The sequence below is a fragment of the Cyprinus carpio genome, chromosome B6 (genome assembly GCF_018340385.1).
Source record: "Cyprinus carpio isolate SPL01 chromosome B6, ASM1834038v1, whole genome shotgun sequence".
Taxonomy (NCBI): domain Eukaryota; kingdom Metazoa; phylum Chordata; class Actinopteri; order Cypriniformes; family Cyprinidae; genus Cyprinus; species Cyprinus carpio.
Window position 1 is genome coordinate 11,671,720 of NC_056602.1, and position 12,133 is coordinate 11,683,852.

Sequence of the window (12,133 nt, forward strand, 5' to 3'; positions counted from 1 at the left end):
GGCTGGTTTTAACACTAACGTAAACATGCATCCAATCTGTACCAAACTTCAATAAACTTTGCTAAGAAGTACATGGCCTGAAGATATCTAAAGGCCAATGTTCAGAAAACTTATAACTCATAGCGCCACCTGATTGGCAATAGGACACAACATGCTTTATACTAACTCAAACATTCCATGTCCAAATCTGCACTAAATTTCATATGCTTGATAAAAGTGCGGGACTGAAGAAATCTACATGCCAAAATCCAGCTATAGTCATAGCGCCACCAGCTGGCAGCAGGGAAGATTGGCACATATAAATGACTTTGACTATTCCCTCCCTTATATTTTACCACATTAACCGCATATTTCTCAACAGTTCGCTGTTTTTACAAAAAGCCCACCCGGTGGTGGGTGAGCCCGGGTGCGAGGGCCCGTTCATCGCTGCTTGCAGCTTTAAAATTAGGGCCGGAGCACCGATGGTGTGAGGACCCTCTTGTATTCTGCTTCGTTTATTCTTCTTCTTCTTCTTCTTCTTCCCTTCTTCTTCTTCTCTCCAAAATGAATCGCATTTTTGAGGGCCTAAACTGATCGAAAAGTCCTGAAACTTTGCACACACGCGTCAGACCTGGTGAAAATTTTACAGATGATATAGGTTTCAGAAGAGGGGTGTGGCAAAATGGCTCGACAGCGCCACCTATCGTAAAAAAATCAACAGCCCTCCAGCCTGTGTTTCACGTACATGCACGAAAAGCTGGCACACATATGTAAAGCATCAGTACCTACAAAAAAGACTCTTGGGAGCAATATCCGAAACCCAACAGGAAGTCGGTTATTTTTAATTTTATGAGCAAATTTTGCATAATTTTTTGTCATTTGCATGCGTTGTATTTTAACGAAACTCCTCCTAGAGATTTATTCAGATCAACACCAAATTTGGTATGCCTAATCTAAAGGCCTTTGCGATGTTATATTGCGAAGATCTTGAGTTTTTCGTTGTTGAGGGCGTGTCCGTGGCGGCCTGACGAATTTCGATGATTCGCCATGAAAAATGAAGTTGCTATAACTCAGACATACAATGTCCAATCTGCCACAAACTTCACATGTTTTGTTAAGACTCCTGACCTGAACAGATTGACATGCCCATATTCAATTACAGCCATAGTGGCACCTACTGGGCAACAGGAAGTGACATATTTTTACACTGTAACAAACTACCCCAGAAATTTTATGACATAATGAATTTTTTTTCAGTCACTTTAATCTAAAGGCCTGTGCGATGTTAAATTATGAAGATCTTGAGTTTTCGTTAAAGGGCGTGTCCATGGCGCGGTCACAAAGTTCGATGTCTTGCCATGGGAATAAAAGATGTTATAACTCAGGCATAAAATGTCCGATCTTGCCCAAACTTCACATGTTCGATAAGAGTCCTGGCCTGAACACATCTGAAGGCCAATATTCCATCGGGTGTGGCAAAATGCCTCGATAGCGCCACCTATACAGTTTCAACGGAGTGCGCCTCGAGCTATGTTTCACGTACATGTACGAAAATCGGTACACATATGTAACACACCAATACCTACGAAAAAGTCTCTTGGTACGAAATCCGAATCCCAACAGGAAGTCGGTTATTTTGAATTTTCCTTGCAAAATTTGTGTTGTTTTTGCCATTTTCAGGGGTTGTACTTTAACGAACTCCTCCTAGAGATTTATTCAGATCAACACCAAACTTTGTCAGTGTAATCTAAAGCCCTTTGCGATGTTAAATTGCGAAGATCTTGAGGTTTTGTTAAACGGCATGTCCATGGCGGCCTGACAAATTTCGATGTTTCGCCATGAGAAAGGAAGTTGTTATAACTCAGACATACAATGTCCAATCTGCCCCAAACTTCACATGTTTGAGAAGACTCCTGACCTGAACATATCTACATGCCCATATTCAGTTATAGCCATAGCACCATCTGCTGGCAACAGGAAGTGACATGTTTTACGCTGTAACGAACTACTCCTAGAAATTTATGACACTTTATAATTTTTTTTGGTCAGTCTAATCTAAAGGCCTTTGCAATGTTAAATTGTGAATTTTTGAGTTTTCATTAAACGGTGTGTCCATGGCGCCGTGACAAATTCGATGTCGATCGCCATAGGAAAGAAGTTGTTGTAACTCAGGCATAAGATGTTCGATCTTCCCCAAACTTCACATGTTCGAAAAAGAGTCTTTGGCCTGAACAAATCTGAAGGTCAATATTGTTTTACACTATAATGATAGCGCCACCTGCTGGCAACAGGAAGATTGGCATGGCAATATATAAATGACATTTTGTCGGCATATTCCACTTATATTTACAAAACTGTTTAAATGCATATTTCTCGCTGTTCGCTGTTTTACTAAAGCATATTGCCCGCTGGCGGTTTTGAGCCCGCCGGGGGTGCGAGGGCCCGTTCATTGCTGCTTGCAGCTTTAATTATTATTATTATTCTTCTTCTTCTTCTCCAAAATGAATCGCATTTTTGAGGGCCTAAACATGCTCGAAAAGTCCTGAAACTTTGCACACGCGTCAGACCTGGTGAAAATTTACGTCTGATATAGGTTTCAGAAGAGGGTGTGGCAAAATGGCTCGACAGCGCCACCTATCGTAAAAAAAATCAACAGCCCTCGAGCTGTGTTTCCACGTACATGCACGAAAATTGGCACACATATGTAAAGCATCAGTACCTACAAAAAAGACTCTTGGAGCAATATCCGAAACCCAACAGGAAGTGGGTTATTTTTAATTTTATGAGCAAATTTTGCATCATTTTTGTCATTTGCATGCCTTTTATTTTAACGAACTCCTCCTAGAGATTTATTCAGATCAACACCAAATTTTGTATGCCTAATCTAAAGGCCTTTGCGATGTTAAATTGCGAAGATCTTGAGTTTTCGTTGAAGGGCGTGTCCGTGGCGGCCTGACGAATTTCGATGATTCGCCATGAAAAATGAAGTTGCTGTAACTCAGACATACAATGTCCAATCTGCCACAAACTTCACATGTTTGATAAGACTCCTGACCTGAACAGATTGATATGCCCATATTCAGTTATAGTCATAGCGCCACCTACTGGCAACAGGAAGTGACATATTTTACGGCTGTAACAACTACCCCGAGAAATTTTATGACATAAATTTTTTTTTTTTTTCAGTCACTCTATTCTAAAGGCCTGTGTGATGTTAAAATTGTGAAGATCTTGAGTTTTCGTTATAAAGGGTGTGTCCATGGCGCCGTCACAAAGTTCGATGTCTCGCCATGGGAATAAAAGTTATTGTAACTCAGGCATAAAATGTCCGATCTTGCCCAAACTTCACATGTTTGATAAGAGTCCTGCCCTGAACACATCTGAAGGCCAATATTCCATTGGGTGTGGCAAAAATGCCTCGATAGCGCCACCTATACATTTTCAACGGAGTGCGCCTCGAGCTACGATTCACGCACATGTAAAAAATATCGGTACACACATGTAACACACCAGTACCTACAAAAAAGTCTCTTGGTACGAAATTCGAATCCCAACAGGAAGTCAGTTATTTTGAATTTTCTCTGCAAAATTTTTGTCTTTTTTTCCATTTTCAGGGGTTGTACTTTAACGAACTCCTCCTAGAGATTTATTCAGATCAACACCAAACTTTGTCAGTGTAATCTAAAGGCCTTTGCGATGTTAAATTGCGAAGATCTTGAGGTTTCGTTTAAGGGCGTGTCTGTGGCGGCCTTACAAATTTCGATGTTTCGCCATGAGAAAGGAAGTTGCTATAACTCAGACATACAATGTCCAATCTGCCCCAAACTTCACATGTTTGAGAAGACTCCTGACCTGAATATATCTACATGCCAATATTCAGATATCGCTGTAGCGCCACCTGCTGGCAACAGGAAGTGACATGTTTTACGCCGTAACAAACTACTCCTAGAAATTTTATGACATTTTATAATTTTTTTTGGTCAGTCTAATCTAAAGGCCTTTGCGATGTTAAATTGTGAACATCTTGAGGTTTCATTAAAGGGTGTGGCCATGGCGCCGTGACAAAGTTCGATGTCTCGCCATGGGAATAGAAGTTGTTGTAACTCAGGTTTAAGATGTCCGATCTTCCCCAAACTTCACATGTTCGAAAAGTCTTGGCCTGAACACATCTGAAGGTAATTATTCCACTATAATCATAGCGCCACCTGCTGACAACAGAAAATGGCTTGTTTTACACTAACTTAAACATGCAATGTCCAATCTGCACCAAACTTCAAATATTTGATAAGAGTCATGGCCTGAAGATATCTAAAGGCCAATGTTCAGTTATAATCATAGCGCCACCTGTTGGCAATAGGACACAACATGCTTTATACTAACTCAAACATTCCATGTTCAATCTGCACTAAATTTCATATGCTTGGTAAAAGTGCTGGACTGAAGAAATCTACATGACAAAATCCAGTTATAGTCATAGCGCCACCAGCTGGCAGCAGGAAGATTGGCACATATAAATTACTTTGACATATTCCTCTTATATTTACCACATTAAACGCATATTTCTCGCCGTTCGCTGTTTTACAAAAGCCAACCGGTGGTGGTGAGCCCGGGTGCGAGGGCCCGTTCATCGCTGCTTGCAGCTTTAATTAGGGCCCGAGCACCGATGGTGTGAGGAGTATCTGCCTCTATATCTGCTTTGTTTTATTATTATTATTCTTCTTCTTCTTCCTTTCTCCAAAATGAATCGCATTTTTAAGGGCCTAAACATGCTCGAAAAGTCCTGAAACTTTGCACACGCGTCAGACCTGGTGAAAATTTACGTCTGATATAGGTTTCAGAAGAGGGTGTGGCAAAATGGCTCGACAGCGCCACCTATCGTAAAAAAATCAACAGCCCTCGAGCTGTGTTTCACGTACATGCACGAAAATTGGCACACATATGTAAAGCATCAGTACCTACAAAAAAGACTCTTGGAGCAATATCCGAAAACCCAACAGGAAGTCGGTTATTTTTAATTTTATGAGCATATTTTGCATCATTTTTTGTCATTTGCATGCCTTGTATTTTAACGAACTCCTCCTAGAGATTTATTCAGATCAACACCAAATTTGGTATGCCTAATCTAAAGGCCTTTGCGATGTTAAATTGCGAAGATCTTGAGTTTTCGTTGAAGGGCGTGTCCGTGGCGGCCTGACGAATTTCGATGATTCGCCATGAAAAATGAAGTTGCTATAACTCAGACATACAATGTCCAATCTGCCACAAACTTCACATGTTTGATAAGACTCCTGACCTGAACAGATCTACGTGCCCATATTCAGTTATAGTCATAGCGCCACCTACTGGCAACAGGAAGTGACATATTTTACACTGTAACAAACTACCCCGAGAAATTTTATGACATAAATTTTTTTTTTTCAGTCACTCTATTCTAAAGGCCTGTGCGATGTTAAATTGTGAAGATCTTGAGTTTTCGTTAAAGGGCGTGTCCATGGCGCCGTCACAAAGTTCGATGTCTCGCCATGGGAATAAAAGTTATTGTAACTCAGGCATAAAATGTCCGATCTTGCCCAAACTTCACATGTTCGATAAGAGTCCTGGCCTGAACACATCTGAAGGCCAATATTCCATTGGGTGTGGCAAAATGCCTCGATAGCGCCAGCTATACATTTTCAACGGAGTGCGCCTCGAGCTACGTTTCACGTACATGTACAAAAATCGGTACACACATGTAACACACCAATACCTACAAAAAAGTCTCTTGGTACGAAATTCGAATCCCAACAGGAAGTCAGTTATTTTGAATTTTCTCTGCAAAATTTGTGTCGTTTTTTTGCCATTTTCAGGGGTTGTACTTTAACGAACTCCTCCTAGAGATTTATTCAGATCAACACCAAACTTTGTCAGTGTAATCTAAAGGCCTTTGCGATGTTAAATTGCGAAGATCTTGAGGTTTCGTTTAAGGGCGTGTCTGTGGCGGCCTTACAAATTTCGATGTTTCGCCATGAGAAAGGAAGTTGCTATAACTCAGACATACAATGTACAATCTGCCCCAAACTTCACATGTTTGAGAAGACTCCTGACCTGAATATATCTACATGCCAATATTCAGATATCGCTATAGCGCCACCTGCTGGCAACAGGAAGTGACATGTTTTACGCCGTAACAAACTACTCCTAGAAATTTTATGACATTTTATAATTTTTTTTGGTCAGTCTAATCTAAAGGCCTTTGCGATGTTAAATTGTGAACATCTTGAGGTTTCATTAAAGGGTGTGGCCATGGCGCCGTGACAAAATTCGATGTCTCGCCATGGGAATAGAAGTTGTTTTAACTCAGGCATAAGATGTCCGATCTTCCCCAAACTTCACTTGTTCGAAAAGAGTGTTGGCCTTAACACATCTGAAGGTCATTATTCCACTATAATCATAGCGCCACCTGCTGACAACAGAAAATGGCTTGTTTTACACTAACTTAAACATGCAATGTCCAATCTGCACCAAACTTCAAATATTTGATAAGAGTCATGGCCTGAAGATATCTAAAGGCCAATGTTCAGTTATAATCATAGCGCCACCTGTTGGCAATAGGAGACAACATGCTTTATACTAACTCAAACATTCCATGTTCAATCTGCACTAAATTTCATATGATTGATAAAAGTGCTGGACTGAAGAAATCTACATGACAAAATCCAGTTATAGTCATAGCGCCACCAGCTGGCAGCAGGAAGATTGGCACATATAAATGACTTTGACATATTCCTCTTATATTTACCACATTAAAAGCATATTTCTCGCCGTTCGCTGTTTTACAAAAGCCACCCGGTGGTGGTGAGCCCGGTGGTGCGAGTGACCGTTCATCGCTGCTTGCAGCTTTAATTAGGGCCCGAGCACCGATGGTGTGAGGACCCTTGCATCTGCTTTATTCTTCTTATTATTATTCTTCTTCTTCTTCTTTCTTCTTCTTCCTTCTCCTCTTCTTCTCCAAAATGAATCGCATTTTTGAGGGCCTAAACATGCTCGAAAAGTCCTGAAACTTTGCACACGCGTCAGACCTGGTGAAAATTTACGTCTGATATAGGTTTCAGAAGAGGGTGTGGCAAAATGGCTCGACAGCGCCACCTATCGTAAAAAAATCAACAGCCCTCGAGCTGTGTTTCACGTACATGCACGAAAATTGGCACACATATGTAAAGCATCGGTACCTACAAAAAAGACTCTTGGAGCAATATCCGAAACCCAACAGGAAGTCGGTTATTTTTAATTTTATGAGCAAATTTTGCATCATTTTTGTCATTTGCATGCCTTGTATTTTAACGAACTCCTCCTAGAGATTTATTCAGATCAACACCAAATTTGGTATGCCTAATCTAAAGGCCTTTGCGATGTTAATTTGCGAAGATCTTGAGTTTTCGTTGAAGGGCGTGTCCGTGGCGGCCTGACGAATTTCGATGATTCGCCATGAAAAATGAAGTTGCTATAACTCAGACATACAATGTCCAATCTGCCACAAACTTCACATGTTTGATAAGACTCCTGACCTGAACAGATTGATATGCCCATATTCAGTTATAGTCATAGCGCCACCTACTGGCAACAGGAAGTGACATATTTTACACTGTAACAAACTGCCCCGAGAAATTTTATGACATAATTTTTTTTTTTTCAGTCACTCTATTCTAAAGGTCTGTGCGATGTTAAATTGTGAAGATCTTGAGTTTTCGTTAAAGGGCGTGTCCATGGCGCCGTCACAAAGTTCGATGTCTCGCCATGGGAATAAAAGTTATTGTAACTCAGGCATAAAATGTCCGATCTTGCCCAACCTTCACATGTTCGATAAGAGTCCTGGCCTGAACACATCTGAAGGCCAATATTCCATTGGGGTGTGGAAAAAATGCCTCGATAGCGCCACCTATACATTTTCAACGGAGTGCGCCTCGAGCTACGTTTCACGTACATGTACAAAAATCGGTACACACGTGTTACACTCCAATACCTACAAAAAAGTCTCTTGGTACGAAATTCGAATCCCAACAGGGAGTCGGTTATTTTGAATTTTCTCTGCAAAATTTGTGTCGTTTTTGCCATTTTCAGGGGTTGTACTTTAACGAACTCCTCCTAGAGATTTATTCAGATCAACACCAAACTTTGTCAGTGTAATCTAAAGGCCTTTGCGCTGTTAAATTGCGAAGATCTTGGGGTTTCGTTTAAGGGCGTGTCTGTGGCGGCCTTACAAATTTCGATGTTTCGCCATGAGAAAGGAAGTTGCTATAACTCAGACATACAATGTCCAATCTGCCCCAAACTTCACATGTTTGAGAAGACTCCTGACCTGAATATATCTACATGCCAATATTCAGATATCGCTATAGCGCCACCTGCTTGCAACAGGAAGTGACATGTTTTATGCCGTAACAAACTATTCCTAGAAATTTTATGACATTTTATAATTTTTTTTGGTCAGTCTAATCTAAAGGCCTTTGCGATGATTAAAATTGTGAACATCTTGAGGTTTCATTAAAGGGTGTGGCCATGGCGCCGTCACAAAGTTCGTTGTCTCGCCATGGGAATTGAAGTTGTTGTAACTCAGGCATAAGATGTCCGATCTTTCTCAAACTTCACATGTTCGAAAAGAGTCTTGGCCTGAACACATCTGAAGGTCATTATTACACTATAATCATAGCGCCACCTGCTGACAACAGAAAATGGCTTATTTTACACTAACTTAAACATGCAATGTCCAATCTGCACCAAACTTCAAATATTTGATAAGAGTCATGGCCTGAAGATATCTAAAGGCCAATGTTCAGTTATAATCATAGCGCCGCCTGTTGGCAATAGGACACAACATGCTTTATACTAACTCAAACATTCCATGTTCAATCTGCACTAAATTTCATATGCTTGATAAAAGAGCTGGACTGAAGAAATGTACATGCCAAAATCCAGTTATAGTCATAGCGCCACCAGCTGGCAGCAGGAAGATTGGCACATATAAATGACTTTGACATATTCCTCTTATATTTACCACATTAAACGCATATTTCTCGCCGTTCGCTGTTTTACAAAAGCCACCCGGTGGTGGTGAGCCCGGGTGCGAGGGCCCGTTAATCGCTGCTTGCAGCTTTAATTAGGGCCCGAGCACCGATGGTGTGAGGACCCTCTTGTATTCTTCTTCTTCAGGAATATATATTTATTTCTTCTCCAAAATGAATCGCATTTTTGAGGGCCTAAACATGCTCGAAAAGTCCTGAAACTTTGCACACGCGTCAGACCTGGTGAAAATTTACGTCTGATATAGGTTTCAGAAGAGGGTGTGGCAAAATGGCTCGACAGCGCCACCTATCGTAAAAAAAATCAACAGCCCTCGAGCTGTGTTTCACGTACATGCACGAAAATTGGCACACGTATGTAAAGCATCAGTACCTACAAAAAAGACTCTTGGAGCAATATCCGAAACCCAACAGGAAGTCGGTTATTTTTAATTTTATGAGCAAATTTTGCATCATTTTTGTCATTTGCATGCCTTGTATTTTAACGAACTCGTCCTAGAGATTTATTCAGATCAACACCAAATTTGGTATGCCTAATCTAAAGGCCTTTGCGATGTTAAATTGCGAAGATCTTGAGTTTTCGTTGAAGGGCGTGTCCGTGGCGGCCTGACGAATTTCGATGATTCGCCATGAAAAATGAAGTTGCTATAACTCAGACATACAATGTCCAATCTGCCACAAACTTCACATGTTTGATAAGACTCCTGACCTGAACAGATTGATATGCCCATATTCAGTTATAGTCATAGCGCCACCTACTGGCAACAGGAAGTGACATATTTTACACTGTAACAAAGTACCCCGAGAAATTTTATGACATAATTTTTTTTTTTCAGTCACTCTATTCTAAAGGCCTGTGTGATGTTAAATTGTGAAGATCTTGAGTTTTCGTTAAAGGGCGTGTCCATGGCGCCGTCACAAAGTTCGATGTCTCGCCATGGGAATAAAAGTTATTGTAACTCAGGAATAAAATGTCCGATCTTGCCCAAACTTCACATGTTCGATAAGAGTCCTGGCCTGAACACATCTGATGGCCAATATTCCATTGGGTGTGGCAAAATGCCTCGATAGCGCCACCTATACATTTTCAATGGAGTGCGCCTCGAGCTACGTTTCACGTACATGTACAAAAATCGGTACACACATGTAACACAGCAATACCTACAAAAAAGTCTCTTGGTACGAAATTCGAATCCCAACAGGAAGTCAGTTATTTTGAATTTTCTCTGCAAAATTTGTGTCGTTTTTGCCATTTTCAGGGGTTGTACTTTAACGAACTCCTCCTAGAGATTTATTCAGATCAACACCAAACTTTGTCAGTGTAATCTAAAGGCCTTTGCGATGTTAAATTGCGAAGATCTTGAGGTTTCGTTTAAGGGCGTGTCTGTGGCGGCCTTACAAATTTCGATGTTTCGCCATGAGAAAGAGGGAAGTTGCTATAACTCAGACATACAATGTCCAATCTGCCCCAAACTTCACATGTTTGAGAAGACTCCTGACCTGAATATATCTACATGCCAATATTCAGATATCGCTATAGCGCCACCTGCTGGCAACAGGAAGTGACATGTTTTACGCCGTAACAAACTACTCCTAGATATTTTATGACATTTTATAATTTTTTTTGGTCAGTCTAATCTAAAGGCCTTTGCGATGTTAAATTGTGAACATCTTGAGGTTTCATTAAAGGGTGTGGCCATGGCGCCGTGACAAAGTTCGATGTCTCGCCATGGGAATAGAAGTTGTTGTAACTCAGGCATAAGATGTCCGATCTTCCCCAAACTTCACATGTTCGAAAAGAGTCTTGGCCTGAACACATCTGAAGGTCATTATTCCACTATAATCATAGCGCCACCTGCTGACAACAGAAAATGGCTTATTTTTACACTAACTTAAACATGCAATGTCCAATCTGGACCAAACTTCAAATATTTGATAAGAGTCATGGGCTGAAGATATCTAAAGGCCAATGTTCAGTTATAATCATAGCGCCACCTGTTGGCAATAGGACACAACATGCTTTATATTAACTCAAACATTCCATGTTCAATCTGCACTAAATTTCATATGCTTGATAAAAGTGCTGGACTGAAGAAATCTACATGACAAAATCCAGTTATAGTCATAGCGCAGCAGGAAGATTGGCACATATAAATGACTTTGACATATTCCTCTTATATTTACCACATTAAACGTATATTTCTCGCCGTTCGCTGTTTTACAAAAGCCACCCGGTGGTGGTGAGCCCGGGTGAGGGCCCGTTCATCGCTGCTTGCAGCTTTTATTAGGGCCCGAGCCCCGATGGTGTGAGGACCCTCTTGTATCTGCTTGGTTATTATTATTCTTATTCTTTCTTCTTCTTCTTCTTCTTATCTTATTCTCTTCTTCTTCTTCTTCTTCTCCAAAATGAATCGCATTTTTGAGGGCCTAAACATGCTCGAAAAGTCCTAAAACTTTGCACACGCGTCAGACCTGGTGAAAATTTACGTCTGATATAGGTTTCAGAAGAGGGTGTGGCAAAATGGCTCGACAGCGCCACCTATCGTAAAAAAATCAACAGCCCTCGAGCTGTGTTTCACGTACATGCACAAAAATTGGCACACATATGTAAAGCATCAGTACCTACAAAAAAGACTCTTGGAGCAATATCCGAAACCCAACAGGAAGTCGGTTATTTTTAATTTTATGAGCAAATTTTGCATCATTTTTGTCATTTGCATGCCTTGTATTTTAACGAACTCCTCCTAGAGATTTATTCAGATCGACACCAAATTTGGTATGCCTAATCTAAAGGCCTTTGCGATGTTAAATTGCGAAGATCTTGAGTTTTCGTTGAAGGGCGTGTCCGTGGTGGCCTGACGAATTTCGATGATTCGCCATGAAAAATGAAGTTGCTATAACTCAGACATACAATGTCCAATCTGCCACAAACTTCACATGTTTGATAAGACTCCTGACCTGAACAGATTGATATGCCCATATTCAGTTATAGTCATAGCGCCACCTACTGGCAACAGGAAGTGACATATTTTACACTGTAACAAACTACCCCGAGAAATTTTATGACATAAATTTTTTTTTTTCAGTCACTCTATTCT